This window comes from Oryctolagus cuniculus, chromosome 11, assembly GCF_964237555.1.
Source record: "Oryctolagus cuniculus chromosome 11, mOryCun1.1, whole genome shotgun sequence".
Classification (NCBI taxonomy): domain Eukaryota; kingdom Metazoa; phylum Chordata; class Mammalia; order Lagomorpha; family Leporidae; genus Oryctolagus; species Oryctolagus cuniculus.
Window position 1 is genome coordinate 69,367,536 of NC_091442.1, and position 17,245 is coordinate 69,384,780.

Here is a 17,245-nt window from a genome sequence, read left to right on the forward strand (position 1 = left end):
AAAAAAACAAAGCAGAAAATCAAAAAGAAAAACAGAACAAAACAGCCTGAGCAGGCCCTGCATGAAGTGCCAGGGAGGGATCTTCTCAAATCAGAAAGCATTCTCTCATGCCCCAGAGTGGATTTCATCAAGCAAGTAGCTTCTCTGAATTTCTGCTCCAGCAAAGTTCAGTCCATGTTCCACTAATGACAGGCAGCCTAGAGTGACCTGTCTGCCTATAATTTAGTTCTATTTTTAGCTCATTTCACAACCCCAATTAATACTCCATTTCTTTTCTCCTTAGTCATATTCAAAGGGACTTGAAATAAATTTAGCTTTGAGGTTGCCTTCAATCTGAACTCAAATCCTTCTCAACACTTTCTCTTTCATCACTATTTGCTCTCTTCCCATTGTCATTTCAAGATACAGACCTTCCCGCCACTTCTCCACCATCCCCCAACTTCCCAGAGCCAATTGCAATCTCTGCATTCTAAGTGACAGTTAACTAACCTGGTAAGTCAAAGCACGCTAATACTAATGGACTATTAGCCACTATTGTGCAAATGAAGGCATGTTAGTGACCTACCCTCTTTTCCCCTCTGGGAATTTTTACTGTGGCATTTAAAAATCTTAAAGAGATGGTAGTGGCAGTGGATTTTTAAGTAAGAGAGAAAAGCAAGAGAAGTAAGACAACCTTTTTTTTAATTCCTTAAATGACAACATGAAGAAAGGGTGTCACAAGGGTAGTAGTATATGCATCTCACTATTATATTATGGATGTTGCTTCAACTGCTTTGTTCGGAGCTGCTGTGGAATCAGCATTAGGTTAAGCCCTAGAAAAATGCCATGAAAAGAGACTTGCATTTTTGTTTCTGTAACAAAGGTTACAATGCTTGAACTCTCAGTTTAATTGGTATATATTTAAACTTTTCTTGCAGTGGAAAAAGAAGCATTTTTAACAGTAAGCTGCTGCCATGTAGAGCCTAAATATCTGAAAAATTCATTAAAATAGTACTTTAATTTTGACAGAGTTGAACTACTTGGAAAATTAATTGATTGTTTCTCATTTGAGCTTTGGAGAAGTCATTAAGGTTTTATGGTTTATGGAAAATTGAGAATTGAAGTACACCAGAATCAATATGTTATCTGATGTACAGAGAAAATAGCACTTCAGATGAAAGAAAGCGTAAACCATTCTTCAGAGCTTTTCCATGCTCTCTCCTGATTCGACGGGTATATTTACATAGAGCTTCTATATTTACTTGTATTCAAAGTCGTTAGTCAGTCATTTCATTGTGCGGCACATTGTGAGGACCGAATAATGAGTTCTGAGAGATGAACTGCTGCATTTTAGAATCAATAGCTTTCCGGGAATTTTTTAAAAAATGTTAAGGACATAACACAAAATACCAGGAATATTTAGATAGGTTTGTATGTTTTGTATCAACCTTTAACAGATAACTTGTATTGGGTTAACATTAGGGGCAATGGAAGCAATTTCAAATGTTCCATATAGGGCTTGCACGCATTATGGAGAAAATCAACTTGTTTCATGCAAATAAGGGGCAATGAGGTGGGCACTGGCTGATGCCAACAGCAAGGTTTAGAAACCTATTCTGCTAGATAAAGCAAGGATAAAACAGAAAAAAAAAATAGCAAGGACTGGTAACAGAAAACATCATCATGTAATTTGTCTAGTCTTCTAAATAAGTCTTCTCTGTCTGTGTCCTCTTCTGATTGCTCCCATCATAATCCTGGGATGATTTGCTATTATTCAAGTTTTGCAAACACTGAATGGATTGATTTTCAGAATAGCCACTTCTGCTTTATCCACTTCTACTACCGCTATTCCAAAGAGATAGTTATATTTTCTTCTTTGAATATTCATGGCTGCTTCTAAACTCCTTTACCTCAGATTGACCCTTCCCTTCTTTGGGTAGCTAAAGTCACTTCCAATTAATCATCCTCCTACACAGTCCTATCCAAAGTAGCCTGTGGAGGCATAGGAGAACAGTGAGAGTGTGTTGGTGATAAAACATTTGTTAGCATAAGCCTTATCTCAGAAGCACTAGGTAAACAAAATGGCCCTACAGTTGGCAAATTGATTATCTTGGTTATCACTGAAAATCAGGATGGCTGTCTAGTAAGAATATATTCTGCATAATATATCCTTGCGATCACCAAGCTGTTGCATAATAGAACAAGAGAGTGCTCATTAAGTTAGCATTTTATACATGGCATGTTCACATTCACTAGTCTATAGGTCCATATGTATTTTATACAATTAGGTTAACTATTGTTTTCTTTCCTGGGAACCTAGTAATCCTTAAGGAAGACAGCACAAATAGAGAAACTCTTCAAATCTCCTTTAGAATTGTAAACTTCTTTCTTTGATTTTTCAGTTTTATTATCAAAGTCTGTAGAAAACTCAGGAATTTGAGGAGAAATAAATACCCACCCAAACCAAGGCAAGGTGCCAGTCCATTTTATGGTCTTGCCAGCCTGGAGTGCAGCCCTTTACTTTGTCTTTATGCTGCCAACATGTGAGTAACAGGTCTCTGCCTTCCTTCCCCACAGTCAGTTTATCCTATTATATTTTCCCATGATAGGCATCTCTGAACATGTTCTAACAACTTGTTCAGAGGACTACTTTTAGTGAAAATGGATGACTAGCAATATTTACTGCACTAATGATTGCTTGTAAGAATATAATTTATTAAACTATAGCTACTAAACCAAGAATAAGAATTTCTTGTTCATGATTATATTACAGCTCTGGATTTATTGAGACACCAAAAAAAAACAGGGGAGACTTTTTCCAAAATATTCACAATAGCTCATATACTTTAAAGGGGGAAAACAACCCAAGTATATATTGGAGTCATGAAATTTAAGTCTTACTCTGGTTTCTTCCACCTAATCTGTTCAATGATCCCAACCATTTGAAATAAGCACCAAACAAGCACTCTTTTCTGAGCAATAATTTTTTTCTGCACCTAAATTTAATTCTCCAAGCTGTTCAATCACATGGTGCCATTCTTCACTGTGTTGAAGAGATTACACTTCTCCTTTTTGGAAAGAGCCTTTGAGACAAGCCATGGTGTCCATGAAGTCTGCATTAAAACATACTTGGAGTATATAACACTTTAACTCTTTAGCATGAGTCATGACATAATCAAGATTGATTTGTTGCATTTTAACCAACTTGTAACCAGTCCAGCTATAAAAGTTGTCAAGAGGCTAGGGAGATGGTGGGACCCAGACATAGAGCTGTTCTTCAGAAGGTAGACTTAAAATGAAAGGACAGGAAGGTCTGAAACAGGCAGCTAGTAAGAACTATTTGCCTGGCAAGAGAAAACATCCAATACTGAAGGGCACCTTTAGAGACTAACCCCACCACTCACAACTTTTCTGAACTTCCTATTGCCTACCAGATCTTTAAATACAATTGCCAAAGTCTGCACCCAAAAGGACAAGATATTGACAGTCACAGCATTGCATTTCTATTTTTTCCCCTGCAGCTATATTTGAAACTGTGGGGGTTAGATTTGATTCTGAGAAGAATATCAGTAGACCACCTGACTTCATAATCTGATAAAAGTTATTGGTATTTACTGGGACTTGTATCATGCTGAAAATCAGCAACATGATCTTTCTTGGTATATGTTGACATCTCTAACGAGAAGGTTTTATTTTCCTTGAAAGTTCAGAAAGTAGCACAGACAGAAAACACCATAGCCCCCATGGGTGAGCAGATAAGTTTGAGAGATCAAGGACAACCAATAGTCATCTTGCTTCTCCATACTAAATCCTTTGCCACAACACTTACTTCCTCCCCAACCCTTTTATATTAAATTGGCAAGACTTAAAGTCAGGGAATAGAAACATGTGTGGAATTCTCACATTAATTCTGTAAACAGGAAAGAAAGAATAGGGTAGTGATTAACAGCATGGAACCAGACATAACTATATTGGACTTCCAGTTCCATCACTTACTATCTGTGCAAACTCATGTAACTTTGTTAAACCTCAGTTTTCTTGTCTGTAAAATGGGGATAATAGAATTCATTTCATGGAACTTAATAAATATTCCATCATGAGCAGTTATTGGATTTTTACAATTACAAATTCTAGTACAATTTACCTTTATGACAATGATTTTATGGTACTATAACTATAGCAACAAATATCATTCAAATTTTTAAATAAGTAAATTGTCATCAAGTGTTATTGCTTGGATGTTGTTTTGAATGTCTCTTAAAAGTCCATGGTCGGCCGGCACAGTGGCTCACTAGGCTAATCCTCCACCTGTGGCACCGGCACCCTGGGTTCTAGTCGCAGTTGGGTGCTGGATTCTGTCTCAGTTGCTCCTCTTCCAGTCCAGCTCTCTGCTGTGGCCCAGGAAGGCAGTGGAGGATGGCCCAAGTCCTTGGGCACTGCACCTGCATGGGAGACCAGGAGGAAGCGCCTGGCTCCTGGCTTCGGATTGGCACAGCTCCGGCCGTAGTGGCCATTTGGGGGGTGAACCAACGTAAGGAAGACCTTTCTTTCTGTCTCTCTTTGTCACTGTCTAGCTCTGCCTGTCCAAGAAAAAAAATAGTCCATGGTCAAAGGCTTGGTCCCCAGGTTGACACTACTGGCAGATGGTGAAATCTTTAGGAGGTGGAGAGTACTGGGAAGTCCTTGGGTCTTTTGGAGCCTATTCTTGGTGGGGACTGTTAGACCCCAGCCTCTCTCTCTGTCTGACTTCCTGTTTGGAAATGCAAGCTCTCCCATACACAGGAACCTCCATTAGGATGTGACTTACAGCCTGGAGAACTTTTGCCAGAACTGAGCGAATGGAGTTGCCATGACCTTGAACATCCAAAGCTGTGAGCTCAGCAAATCTTTTCTCTTTATAAAGTTAGCTCCTTTGGAAATTTCACTGCTGTGACACAAACCTGACTAATATATCAAGGAACTATATGTCTACAAGATAGACAAGTCCTGGCATCTGTGTTTTATGGATATGAGAGAACTATAAATTCCAGTCTTTTCCCTTAAGTACTATACCTCATAGTCATGGAGGCAAGACTACCTTAGGGATATCCAGTGTTAGTAAACACAAGCAGTATTAGAAATAAAACACTGCTGTATTTATGTATCTAGAAGTTGGGTTGTGAGGCTGGGGTTGTGGCATAGCTTTTAAGCTACCACCTGTGATACCAGCTTCCCATATGGATGCCAGATTGTGTCCTGGCTGCTCCACTTCTAATCCAGCTCCCGGCTAATGCTCCTGGGAAAACAGCAGAAGATTGCCCAAGTATTTGGGTTCCTGCCACCTACATGAGTGACCCAGAAGAAGCTTCTTGCTCCTGGCATTAAATTGGCTCAGCCCTGGTCATTGCAGCCATTTGTGGAGTGAACCAGCAGATGCAAGATCTCTCTGTCTCTGTATCTTTATCTCTTTCTATAATTCTGCCTTTCAAATAAATAGATTCTTTTTTAAAAATTGCATCAGTTTTAGATTATTATGGAATCACTTAGAAAAACAATCATGTAACATAGTCATTGGTCTTCCAATGCTTTAAAAAAAGTATCTGTGCTGACAAAATATAGTAACCTATGGAATTAAGTCAGACATTGCAGTAAAGTAGCTGCCCATTCAAGTTTGCATGTCCTGATTTTGCTTCTTCATTGTACCAGCTGAGAAGGACCTCTGCTATGGATCACCTGAAGAGCTGCTCCCATGGTGCACTGAATCCAGACTTAAAGGGATGAACTTACTTCCATACTTTGTGTATCAAGTAAATCTTCATTGCTGGACATTGCTGGACAGACACCCACAAGCATGTGGTTCAAATGTACAACTGGACCAAAGCCTATAGACCACCCTGTAAGATGGGCAACATAAACATATTCCCTCAACTTCTCTTTTCTACTTTTCTCTCCAATCATACATTCATTGCTGCAATGATGACACTCAGTATCTGTTTAGAAGTGACTGTGCCTACATTACCAAACAACATTGGGAGAAGGGTCTTCCAGGTTCTACAGCCATCTAGGAACTGCCTAGGAAATCACACGGGAAGAAGGCAACAGAATGGAGATGTTGACACAGGTTTGCTTCTACAGGGACATTTTCCTTTTTCAAAATGAAAGCCAGAATTACCTGACTCTAGGAAGTATCACCCTGGAGTTACTTGCTTCATGGTTCAAAAACTTGTTTACTGAGCTTTTGTTCTGATAATAATCTGAAAGTCAGTTTTACTTAGGAATGAACAGCAAGTCTAACTTGAATTTTTTATTATTGTAGCTGTGCTACAAGAGGTCAAAAATGACCCTATCACTGACCCATGGAAAAACACAGAGCTATTCTCTTTAGAATGGTTAACCTTATCTCTGGTTTAAAGTAAACTTTCAGGTAAGGACACACACACACACACACACACACACACACACACTACCCTACTCTATTCCTTTCTACCTATTTTGTTTCACTTCACAAAACTAAAGGGCAATTTGAAATAACCAATAATTCTTATATAAATCTGGTCCGTCAATTTTTCCACATCCTTTCTACATTGACCAAGAATGTAACAAGCTTTCCCAAGAGTAAACAATGTATAATGAATGCAAGCTCCCTTGGTTAGGACAGTGTATGGAGCAGGGTGGTGGTTACAGAGTAACTCGGGTCTTCTGAAGAACTGTGACCACAACAACAAGACATGTTTGCAGACCTGGCTGGTGGAATTCACATAATTTGTGATCATACCTTCTATAAATATGTCCTACTTTACTTAAAATATTTTGTATATAATGGTGGATGTTTGGTGTAATAATTAAGAAACCACTGGGACGTCTATAGCCCGTGTTGGTTGAGTCTGGGTTTCAGTCCACATTCTAGCTTCCTGGTAACGTATGCCCTTGAAGGTGGTGAGTGATGGCTCGAGTATTTGGATTCCTGCCACCCAAGTGGAAGAACTGAATTGATTTTCTGGCTTGTGAATTTGATCTCACCCAGGCCTAGCACTCCAGACATTTGGGCAGCTGAGATTCTCCCCACAAACCCCACCAACTTCCATGTATATGTACCTTTCAAAACATAAAATAAACAATGAAATAAAATATTTAATATGTAAATTAATCATATTACTTAGTCCTGAAAATAAGCTCAAAATTACCATCCATTGAGACACACCACTCCCATTAATCTGTTAAAGGCATATTATTATTTTTGTTAAAATAAGGACAATGAGGCATTCAAAATTTAACTATGATTCCTTTATGGATAGAACATTTAGTATTTATGGCTTAGTCTTCTGACACTCAATTCAAGGACCCAGCATGTGGTCCATTCACGCCCATAAGTATCTGCCTAGGATATTATAATTATATTTTAAAACTATTGTAGGAGAGGGCCGGCACCACAGCTCAGTAGGCTAATCCTCCGCCTTGCGATGCCTGCACACCGGGTTCTAGTCCCAGTCGGGGCGCCAGATTCTGTCCCAGTTGCCCCTCTTCCAGGCCAGCTCTCTGCTGTGGCCCGGGAGTGCAGTGGAGGATGGCCCAAGTACTTGGGCCCTGCACCCCATGGGAGACCAGGATAAGTACCTGGCTCCTGCCATCGGATCAGTGCGGTGCGCTGGCCGCAGCGGCCATTGGAAGGTGAACCAACGGCAAAGGAAGACCTTTCTCTCTGTCTCTCTCTCTCACTGTCCACTCTGCCTATCAAAAACAAAACAAAACAAAACAAAACAAAACAAAACTATTGTAGGGGAGAAAGGAGTCTTAACTTAAATTTTATAATTGAGACTAACTATGAACTCTTAAATTAACTATGAACTCTTAAATTTGTTTTCTCAAAATAATACTCCAATAATTAATCATTCAATGGTTATTTTGGTGTCACCTGAGGAGGAGCACACATACACACACACACACACACACACACGTCTGAAGAGGTAATATTGCTCTAGGAGATACTCACCAAAATAGTTGTTCCAAATACATTCTTTTGGATATCATGGGATATACTTAAATGCTAATTTTTCAAATTTGTGTATTTTTTATTGATTTCTTTATAGACTTTCCTTAAAGAACAATAGATTAGATATCTTGATGAGGAGCAAGCACCAATATCATATGTGAACTTTTCCTAAAATGCTCCAGAATCTTTGGGAGAATGTACTTTGTTAGGAAAATGAAAGTACTTTCAAAAGTAAACTTATATTTTTAAGCATAAAATCTGACTTTTTGGAAAGCAATTTTGGAAAAGGTGCTTCCTTTCCTAGCTAAAAAGTAGAAATGACAGGCTGAAATTAAAGCTAAGACCATTCTGTCATACTGCATGTCACACATATTCACAATATTTTAAGTAGAAATATACTATGTCTGGTAGTCTTTTATTTGTTTCACAAGTCTTAATGTATTTCTGATAAAAGGAAGAGGGGAAAAAGAAGACAAAAAATAATAAGCTTTTAAAAAATATCCCCCTTTCATTTAAGGATGAATATAATTATACTTAATGAAAAGAAAAAATTATCAGGGAAATATAATCTTACCCAAATCCACATGTTTGAGCTTTTATTTCAGTTTAAAAATACTTCCATATTTATCTTTTTTTCCATATTTATCTTAAATCCTGGTCTCTGTGTTAATTTTTTTTACTTGACAGATAGAGTTAGACAGTGAGAGAGAGAGACAGAGAGAAAAGTCTTCCTTATGTTGGTTCAGCCCCCAAATGGCCTCTACAGCTGGAGCTATGCTGATCTGAAGCCAGGAGCCAGGTGCTTTCTCCTGGTCTCCCATGCGGGTGCAGGGGCCCAAGTACTTGGGCCATCCTCCACTTCCTTCCCCAGGCCACAGCAGAGAGCTGGACTGGAAGAGGAGCAACCAGGACTAGAATCTGGTGCCCATATGGGATGCGGGTGCTGCAGGCGGAGGATTAACCAAGTGAGCCATGGCGCCGGCCCCTCTGTGTTAATTTTTTTAAAAGATTTTTTTTTATTGGAAAGGCAGTTACAGAGAAGAGGCAGACAGAAAGAAAGAGACAGAAGGGGGGGGGGAGAGGGAGAGAGAGAGAGAGAGAGGTTTTCCTTCTGCTGGGTCACTCTCCAGATGGTCACAGCATCCAAAGTTAGGCTGATCTGAAGCAAGGAGCCAGGAGTTTCTCCCAGGTCTCCCACATGGGTTCAGGGGCCCTAGGACTTGGGCCAACCTCTTCTGCTTTCTCAGGCCATAGCAGAGAGCTGGATGGGAAGTGGAGCAGCTGGGACTTGAACCAGCACCCATATGGGATGCCAGGACTGTAGGCAGAGGCTTTACCCACTATGCCACAGCACCAGTCCCTCCATGTTAATATTTTTAGGTTGGCTTCTAACTACCAATGCTACTGTAAAGCAATCTTCCATTTCATCAAATATGAGAATGTCTCTTGTAAGAGAAATTTATAATGGTTGTGAGTTGTTTGTTTTTATCATTACTTTTTATAACCAAAACCCTATCATAAAGCTATTATTTTTTCTATGCCCAGAAGGCAAAAGAACTTGACCTTCTATTGAATTTGTTCATCTAAATGTCAACTTTTCTTTCATGGAATGAGACTTTAGTCTTAATATTCTCATTCTGAACTACAACCATATGACATTTAAGATCCTTTTCCACTTTATAATTTCTGGTGATTTTGTTATACAGTCCTTTAAAATTAATTGTAAATTTTTTATAATCACTGCTGAGGAATATACAGGGTTATATTAACCTAATAGAGTATAAAAGTATTTATATGAGTGGTTTGCCTTTCTGTAGAGATAGTGTAGAGCCTAGGATTTCTCCAAGGAAGTTTCCTAGTGTCTTTGAGTTGCTGCCTGAGAGAAAAAAAAAGTACTGAAAGAGTCCTCCTCCAAATTATATTCTTGAGCCCAAGGACTTGCCCTTATCTCTTTACTCTGTATTGCTCTCCCTTCTTTTAATATTCCTTTTATTGATTTATTTATTTTCAAATTATATTTAAGGTTTACAAATTTCATGTATTTCATGTATACAGATTTAGGACATAGTGATACTTCTCACCCTACCCTCCCTTCTGCCCATGTTCCCACCCTTCCGCATTCTTCTTCTATTCCCTCTCATAATTTTTACTATGATCTACTTTCAATTTACTTCATACTCATAAGACTAACCCTACAGTAACTAAAGAGTTCAACAAATAGTAAGAAAAAAAAAGCACTGTTCCTCAACAGTAGAGACAAAGGCTGTAAACAATAATCAAATCTCAAAATGTCAACTTCACTCCTATATATGACATTTTTGGTACTCTATTAGTTACCACAGATCAGGGAAAACAAATAACATAGATGCCCAACAGGACTGCATAGCAACAAAAGCGAGCGCTTTTTTTTTTTTTTTTTTTTGACAGGCAGAGTGGACAGTGAGAGAGAGAGAGAGAGAAAGGTCTTCCTTTGCCATTGGTTCACCCTCCAATGGCCGCCATGGCCGGCGCGCTGTGCCGATCCGAAGCCAGGAGCCAGGTGCCTCCCCCAGTCTCCCATGCGGGTGCAGGGCCCAAGCACTTGGGCCATCATCCACTGCACTCCTGGGCCACAGCAGAGAGCTGGACTGGAAGAGGAGCAACCGGGACAGAATCCGGCACCCCAACCAGGACTAGAACCCGGAGTGCTGGCGCCTCAGGTGGAGGATTAGCCTATTGAGCTGCAACGCCGGCCGTGGGCACATCTTAACACACATGGTATGTGTAGAGTGTCAATGTATAGGTGCACATTTGTTTTGAGTTAAATTGGGTTGTTGCATTTTAATGCATAAGCTGCCCTCAATGCTGTGAGTTTGCTAGCTCATATTCCTTCCTTTGATTCCAGATTTGTTTTTACTCATGTACTTGAAGGAGAGAGAGAGAGAGAGAGAGAGAGAGAGAGAGAGAGAGAGAGAGAAACACTCCCATCCTCACGTTCACTCCCTCAATGCCCACAATAACTGGGGATGGGATGGGGCAAAGAAGCTAGGAGCGAGGAATGTAGTTCAGATCTCCCACATGGGTGACTGGAACCCAATTGCTGGAGACATAACTGATACCTCACATATTCTGCATCACCAGAAACCTGGAGTCAGGAGCCAGAGCCAGGAATCAGAGTCAAGTACTCCAATATGTGTCATGGGTAACTTAACTGCTAAGCTAAACTCACATCTCTGATACTACATTTATTCAGGCTTTCATCTCTGACTCTCAGATCTACCTCTTTAGTTCCATATTTTAAATGCTCTTACTGCAGTTACCCAAAGCAGCATCAGTAGTACTGCCTTTGCTTCAGTTTGTCATCACTCAGATTTCACTGTCCTTGAATGGGTACCCTTTATTCTAGGATAGCTTTAGACAGGCTTTTCTGCTCTGCTTCAATGTTTTCAGAATATTTTTGGTCAAATTTCTGTAGCTTGATCAAATTTCTGCCAACTGTCCTTTCATAGAATTTCTTAACTTTGGTTAGCACACAGACTCTGTCTTTCCATTGTCTTACTAGCGTACTTCAGACATTCCATGGAAAATGTGCTTTATCTTTAGTTCAATTTCCCATGAACTAATTAAGTATCCTAATATTTGTCTCTCTGTATCTACAGTTTAACATTCAGTGTGATGAAACATATTAAATATGTTTTAAAAACTCATGAGTTCATAATGACACTTAAAAATACTCCTTAGCCACTATTGGAAACAGAGAAAAAAAAAAGGGGGGGGTAACAGAGGGAGGGGACAAGCATTTGTCTTACTTGGCTCTAGGAACCTTATACCAGTAACAAAACAGTTGATGAGGAGAAGTTTTTTTTTGAATTGTAGCTCAAAATGAAGGATAATTTAATTTAAGTATCACCATTTTGCAATTTGTAATGAAGTAAAAATTCTGATAATAATCATCGGTGACTTTTAAACTATTAGATTGAAAAATTTAGTTTGTAAAAAATGGATCAAGTGGACAATACAAGAACCCGGTGATCAAATTTAATAATAAGCAAAAAGAAACAACCACATGTTCTATGTCTCCTGATATGATGCAAAAGAAAGTCTGTAACACTATGATATATTCTTATAAGAATGGAAAAGGAGTTTTATCAAAGTCTCTAGATTGGACTACTAACTTCATAGGACACACAAGCGGTGGAGGATATCACAGGAAGGCAACATAAAAATCTAGAATGTGTGAAGTTCAATGGGGCAGGTTACTTGCTTTACTCAACAAGTGGAAAGAAAAGCAAAGAAGGAAAAAATACGTATATAACAAGAGATTTTACAGACATATCAGTGTGTACTGTATGCATTTTGGCTCCTGATTATTAACAAATGCTAGCCTATGAAATAAGTGGAAAAATCTGAAGGTTAAGAATTTGGTAATATTTGATAACATTAAATTATTAATTTTAGGTATAATAAAGATTGCGGGGGTTTTAATTTTTTTTAATTTTTTTAACTTTTATTTAATGAATATAAATTTCCAAAGTACAGCTTATGGATTACAATGGCTTCCCCCACATAACGTCCCTCCCACCCGCAACCCTCCCCAAAAGGCTTATTTATTTGAAGGTTGAGTGATAGAGAGAGAAAGAGAGAGAGCAAGCAAGAAAGAAATCTTTCTTCCATGAATTTAATCCTTAAATGGCTGCCACAGGCAGGCCAGGAACCAGGAACTCCATCTTGGTCTCCCAAATGAGTTGCAGGGGCAAGTATGTCCACCATCATCTGCTGTCTTCTCCAGTACATGAGCAGCTGGACTGGAAGCACAGTAGCCAGGACTCAAACTGGTGCTCCAGTATGGAATGCAGGAGTCACAAGCAGTGGTTTAACCCACTATACTACAATGCCCAATCCATAAGTTTTTGTGGTTTTTATTTTTTTAAGAAAGAACAGTTGTCTTAAAAACATACATAATGAGATGTTCATGGATAAGGTGACATAATGCTGGGATTTGTCTCTAGAACTTCGGAGATATGGATGGAATATAGATGAAACTTTGTCCATGAATAAACAATTACTGAAGTTGTAGTACTTCATGGTAGTTTGTAATACTATAGTGCACAGTTTTACATATATTTCACATTCTCATAATAAAGGATTCTGTAACTGATAATTTTTTACTTCACAAATACAAAGGGAACCCCAATGTGAAAAGAGGAGCTGACTGAAAATTATAGTTTATCACATGGGGTATCTTTATAGAATCATAGCAATACTCTTACCTCACATTCTCTTCTCCCCAACCCCAAGACCTTCAGAAAATATGATAATGCCTGTTAAGGTGTAGACAGTAGGTGACCAGACGGTGGGAAGAAACACGTTTTCTAGGAGAGTGGCAGATTAATTCACTGGTTTTGAAGAATCCTTGCATTGTCCTCACCACTGTAGAAATGTGGTGCCTCAGGCTGGAGATGATCTGTGCACACCTCAGGTGAGTTCAGTCTCTTTTAATTACTAGTGCAGGCCAGCAAGAGACCCATGGTTACCTTTGCAAATTACATGAGGAGACATAGCCTTGTCACACGCAGGTGGTTTCTTGTTGCATTGGGGAGAAGGGAGCAAAGCTGCAGCAGAAGAAGCAGGGTTAAAGCAAACTGAGAACCACAGTCCTAGAACACTCTTGGAAAGTCTAACACTATCAAAGGATGAAAACTCAGTAGATTGGGGTACACTGTTACAGGAAAGACTTCTCAAACCTGACAATGCAGGAAGGGGTCAGTGCCCACTTACAATCAGACTGGTATGCAGAAGAGATAGAACTGGAGTCAACAGGTGTTGGGAGTATACACTTAAGAGGGAGGTGGTGATTCAGTAGACTTACGGTGAAAAAAAAATGATTATGTGGTCTCCTGGGAGTCTAATGTCACCTGCAATCACATGATCTCTGTAGCACACACCAATCAGTGACAGAATTGGGGTGAGTCCTTAGGCAAACACCTTTGTTCTACCCACTTGGTGTTCTCACCTTGGCATCTCCCCCAACTCTGCCTTAAATGTTAAACCCTTGCCCAGGCTGCAGCAAAAGAGATGCTTAATCTCTTCTCAGCATGACACAGAAGGAAGAGGGAAGAGTCAATGGGAAAGCCTTGGACTCCAAAACAAGCTGGCTTAGATTAAATCCTGGTTTTGTGTCTTCCTAGTTTGCTTGATTCTGGAAAGTTTTGGGATGTTTTTTATCATCTATAAAATGAACAGAGTATATTTCCTACCTTCAAGTCTTATTGTGAAAACAAAATTTACAAGCAACTGTAGATTTATAGTATTAAAATAAGCAGGAACTGTCCCTCCCATGCTGTCCATGGTCATTTGGGGTCCTGGGAAAATGGAAACAAGATAGACTGTAGTATAGTCGAATCCTAGCAGGTTCAAATAGCATGTGACACCCCCACACCAAGAAAATCAGGTCCTGAACCTGTCCAAACTTGATCAGTGAAGAGCTGCTTTCATGAAAACTTCATGAGTCAAAAATATTATAATACCCTACCCAGCCTCTTCCCAGTCATAATCCCAACCCATTGTTACTGAAGTAAGGGAGCTGAAAGTTTTCTGCTGATGCCATCTCCTCTAAAGGACTTATTTGTTTTTCTTTTCAGTGGTTTCCAATACTACCAACAGACTGAGTGCCAGAAAAATTGGATGGTACATATCCAAAATGTTGATTCCTTTGGGCTGAGTAAGAAAATGATTCTAAATCAATGAGCTGGAGCATTGTATCAGGTAAGTCCAACATGTTTTCAACAGAATTAAAAAAAAATACAGAGGATTTGAGAATCATGAAATGGGTGAAGAGTTTAGGTTCCTCATATGTTGCATAGTCCAAAAGTGAGAAGTCCAGGTTGAAGGACAGCCCTGCTTTATGCAGGTTGTTGTATGAGTATGTGGAGATTGTGGCAGATGATGATGGAGGAAGACAAGAGATTCAGAATTTTTTGGTTATCTTTCATAAAAATCTTTATATTCACTAATATTATTCTTGAGTATGTAGACTTGGCTCACTAAGCATTACTTCTTTCTTCTTTCCATTCCTTCCTATATCAAGTATATTAGAGATGGACAGAGCATTTGCTAATAACTTTTTGAAATAGCTAAAGAAAATTATACTTGCAAATAATGTGTCCCACTTTGCCACCATAAAAAGCCTTCCTTTTCACTAGAATAATCTCTACACTTGTTATTAACTTTGACTCAAGAGTTTTATGCTTATTTTTTTAAAGTGGCCACACTAATGTTTAATAACATAGATATCCACTATTTATTTAATTGTGAACATCTTACTAGATTAACTGTTGACAACTGTATATTTCAATTGATTCTTTAAAAAAATCACCAGTACTAAAAATACAAAATTTTGGAAATTAGGAAAAATAAATTCTCAACCCAGTAGCCCCAATAATATTATTTTCAAAGTAGTCTTTAATCACCCCTTTAAGAGTAAGTCTGCAAGACAATTCTGTAATTTTATTAAGTTCAAGCTAAATTACTAAAGATATTTCTCCTGTATTTCTTGTTTTCACTTTACACTTAGGTTACCAAAAGACCTTATAGACCCTTCCCTAAGATTAATCTTTTTTTTTATTTTTATTTTTGACAGGCAGAGTGGACAGTGAGAGAGAGAGACGGAGAGAAAGGTCTTCCTTTGCCGTTGGTTCACCCTCCAATGGCCACCACGGCCGGCGCACCGCACTGATCCGATGGCAGGAGCCAGGTGCTTCTCCTGGTCTCCCATGGGGTGCAGGGCCCAAGCACTTGGGCCATCCTCCACTGCACTCCCGGGCTACAGCAGAGAGCTGGCCTGGAAGAGGGGCAACCGGGACAGAATCCGGCGCCCCGACCGGGACTAGAACCCGGTGTGCCGGTACCGCAAGGCGGAGGATTAGCCTAGTGAGCCACAGCGCTGGCTAAGATTAATATTTTAAAGCTGCCCTCTGATGCAAATAATTATTTTAGATCTACTGAATCCTTTTATTGTGATTAAATGGGATGGGTTTGTACTGCTGCGCTTTACATGGTGACAATCATGTTAAATACATTTTCCACTGCTTACATGGCCTCCAAAACATTAAGTTAAATAGAGAAGCACATCATAGACCTGGGATGTTTGTTTTCCCAACACAGAATACCATGCAGAGTGTCATCTGGAATACCAAACTTCTTCCTGCCTCTTACACAGGAGTTGGTGCTTGTAGATAGAGCTTCAGACAATAAATGCAATGAAAACGCACACTGGAGGGATCATGCTAGCTTTCCTGAATTCTGGGCAATGTCCCAAGATTGAAATGAATTGTTCTTTGAGCTGTGAGGAGTGGATATCTGAAATCACTCTTTTAAAATCCACAGGAGGCTTGAGAACTATGAAACTATAAAATGTCAACTTGCAGAAAATTAAAGATTTCAAATACTGAGCTTGATCTTGGACAAACACTGATTCCTGATTGACTACAGTAGAGAAAACCATAGCCACATTGGACCCAGGCAAGGAAGGTCATTCAGAGTACAAAACCTTTGAGTACCGCCAACAGCAGGATGCTGAAATAAGAAAGAAACAAATATTTCTTAGCTCCAGCACTACTGGTTCCTGGTCATTTAAATTCTCTAAAAGCCAATTAACCAATATAATACAATGGCTTAACTTCTGGACTCTGGAACCAGACAAGCTAGGTGCCTAGTGTTGGCTTTCTCACTCAACACTGTGTAAACTTGTGCATTTCGACCTCTCTAAGCCTCACCTGTAAAATCAACCTGAATTAAACTCTGAGGATTGTTATGAAGAGTCAGTGAATGAGTACATGAGGCAACCAACATACAGTAAATGCTCAATAAAAGAACTCCTATTAATATTATTCCTATGAACTATTGTGTGAACATTTCAGATAAAATATATGAAAAGGCTGTGAAGACTACAGATGGCCACACAAATGCAAGTCATTGCTAGTTTGTTTAATTCTCAAGTAGGCTTATCTCCATAGCTCATCAGTGGTTTGGATGAAATCCAAACTGTGTTGGGAAAGAGCAACTAAGTACTGGTAGGTATCTGTAACTTGTATTTTAGAAAGTTTGCTCTTTGTATGTGTCTGGTTAGGTAGGTACCTAACTTTGCAGGCAGCAATGCTCTTAGCCTGAATCCTTACCTACTATCTTAATAACAGATATGTCTCTAACCCTTGGAATTTATATACTAGGAAGGAGACAGGAATCAGAGAGTCATACTTCTTACTTATTCCCTTTTCCTGCCTTAGGCTCCACTCCTCTTTTTTCCCCAAAGAAATCTTT

The 17,245-nt window shown here is 39.2% G+C and overlaps 1 long non-coding RNA gene across 1 annotated transcript in view; it reads right to left on the bottom strand.

Moving 5' to 3' along the window:
• Nucleotides 1-12,685: 12,685 nt before the first annotated feature.
• The window catches only part of LOC138844388 (uncharacterized), a 239,295-nt gene continuing 234,735 nt past the window's right edge, over nucleotides 12,686-17,245 (bottom strand). Inside the window, exon 5 of the long non-coding RNA XR_011380151.1 lies at nucleotides 12,686-13,539. This is a non-coding gene — a long non-coding RNA (uncharacterized lncRNA). The remainder of the gene's footprint in view (nucleotides 13,540-17,245) is intronic.